This window comes from Palaemon carinicauda, chromosome 5, assembly GCF_036898095.1.
Source record: "Palaemon carinicauda isolate YSFRI2023 chromosome 5, ASM3689809v2, whole genome shotgun sequence".
In the NCBI taxonomy this organism is placed as follows: domain Eukaryota; kingdom Metazoa; phylum Arthropoda; class Malacostraca; order Decapoda; family Palaemonidae; genus Palaemon; species Palaemon carinicauda.
This window is the reverse complement of record NC_090729.1, coordinates 66133803-66136317: the sequence shown is the minus strand read 5'-3', so window position 1 is coordinate 66136317 and position 2515 is coordinate 66133803. Positions and strand designations below refer to the sequence as shown.

At 38.8% G+C, this 2515-nt stretch overlaps 1 protein-coding gene across 1 annotated transcript in view; it reads left to right on the top strand.

Moving 5' to 3' along the window:
- LOC137640949 (uncharacterized) overlaps nucleotides 1-2515 on the top strand; it is a 6621-nt gene that overhangs the window by 770 nt on the left and 3336 nt on the right. The gene's annotated exons all lie outside the window — the stretch shown is intronic.

Below are 2515 nucleotides of genomic sequence, written 5' to 3'. Positions count from 1 at the left end.
GAGATCGCTACAAAAAAATGGGTTTCATTGTATATTATTACATCTCAATGTATCCTAGTATTCCAACTACTTTTTCTTATAGGAAAAATTACGCTCCCTTCGAAAATAACACTCTTTCCCGTCGCAAATGAATAGTTACAGAAATATATATACATCTATATCCGCCGATAATGGGGGACCCCCAGTGGGAACTCGGGGTTTTGGGTGGGGAAAACATACTGGGGAATCGATATATAACCGTAATTTAGTCCTTTTCTTCTCTATACATTTCTTTCTGGTATTTATTATAACCGTAGGAAAAGTCAAATCAGTATACCTGGATATATTTGGGAGGAGCCGTTTCAAAGGTTATTTCTTGTAGTAATACAGTAACCAGTGCTGCCAACGCCTGATGTAGATTAAATGTTAGTATTCCATACCTGATGTAGATCAAATGTTAGCGTTTCATGCTAACATTAGCACCCATTTGTTCGTTTGTTCGTTCGCCCCACCTTCCGTCCTTCGTTTCTCTCCATTATTACTCTTTTTATTACCGTATTATTTTCTCATTTTATATTCCCATTCAATATAATTTATCATACATTCCATTTTACCTTCCTATATTGGGTTTATTTGTTTTGTTATTTCCTTTCCCATTTGTACATACGTTCGTTTCATCAGTTTCCGATCTGCGCATATATCCCCCTGCCCCCTGCGCAGGAGTTTCCACTCCCCCTTTTACTCTTTTTATTAGTGTTATTTTTTCATTTTTTATTCCCATTCAATATTATTTATCATTCATTCCATTTTACCTTCCTATATTGGTTTTATTTGTTGAGTTATGTCTTTATCCCTTCCCGGTTTCACATAAATTCTTACACTGGACTAGTTTTTTTATCCAGTTAATTCTCGGTATGATCTCCTCATTTTATATTCCCATTCACTATTATTTAACGTTCATTCCATTTTATCTTCCTATATTGTTTGTAATTATTTTTGTTGGTTAGTTCCTTTTCTCTCCTCTGTGTCTTATAAAACTTTTCTTTCGTCTAGTTTCCGTATTTAGTTCATACATGTTTTCTCTTTTGTTCGTTGTTTTTCCCATAACCAATCATCACTCTAGGCCTATTCAGATATCTCCCTACCCCCCCCCCCCTTCCTTTATCTCTGTATGCGCTGTTTTCCGACCCATTGTTCCCCTGCCTTTCCCGTTTTAACCTTTGACCTAGTTACCCGTCCTTCGTTACTAGTGCGTTTTTTTTTCCCGTATTTTGAGATGGAACATATTATAGAAACTTGTACCGGTTGCAGCATTCCGTATCTAAAAGCAGTGGCTCAATTCCATGGTGATTTTGGTGATAATTCAGGTTATGTTGATCATTTTCTTAAATCTCACAATGTTATTCCTCAACGTTTAAACTGCCCCAAGTGTCGTGCGCTTTTATCTTATAGGGCAGACATTCACGGGTTTTATTGCTCTACTGTAACCACCATCCGTAAAACTAAGAAGAAACGTCGTTGTGGGTATACTGTTTCGGCCTATAAAGGTACTTTTTTGGACCAAAGTCGGCTACCCCCATGGAAGATAATATTATGTGCGAACCAGTTTTTGCATAATCATTCGGACCATGAGACCCTCATGGATGGTATAGACATATCTTCAAAGACTAGTGTGGATTGGAGAAGTTTCTGTTCGGAGGTTACCGAATACTTCTTCGATAACCAAGAGGCGATTGGTGGTGATGGAGTTACTGTTGAAATAGACGAAACCCATTTTGGTAAATGTAAATACAACCGTGGTAGACCGTTAAGTGCCATATGGGTCTTTGGGGGTATTGAACGTGTGACCAAGAAATTTTTCATTATCCCTTTAGTTCCCCCCCTTTCTACTAAACGAGATGCTGCTACTCTAATTCCCCTCATCCAGAAGTATATTAAACGTGGTAGTAGTATTATGAGTGATAAGTGGGCTGCATACAACTCTTTATCGGAAATTGGTTACGTTCATAAGTCGATTAATCATTCGGAGAATTTCGTTGACCCCCTAGACCCAACCATCCATACTCAAAATATAGAACGTCTCTGGAGAGAAGTGAAGGAGTGGGTTCAGAGGCCTGGAATCAAGACTGAACATTTCAAGCAATATTTTTCCAGGTTCTTTTTCACCCACTACTATCCTCGTCATACGTTGCTGCACCACTTTTTCATTACTGCCAGTCGCCTCTACCCTCCTTTACAACATCAGACAATCGACCCCCCCTACCCTCAAGACCCCGATGACCCCCAACCATCCACATCCCAGTCATGGAAGTTAATCCGTCAGTCTCTTCCTTCCGAGTCCAGCAAGTTTCGACGTTTCCTTCATAAAAGTAAGTCATTCCTCAATAGTCATTATTCGTGTTTTGTGACCGGGGTACTTCTAGGCAAGGTTAGGTGGGTTTGTTAGGTTCTGTGGCCTTTCTGTACTTTTTATATATTTTGTACCACTTATATGGAGAAATTATTGAATATATCTGAGGAGATATTTAGCAGTTCT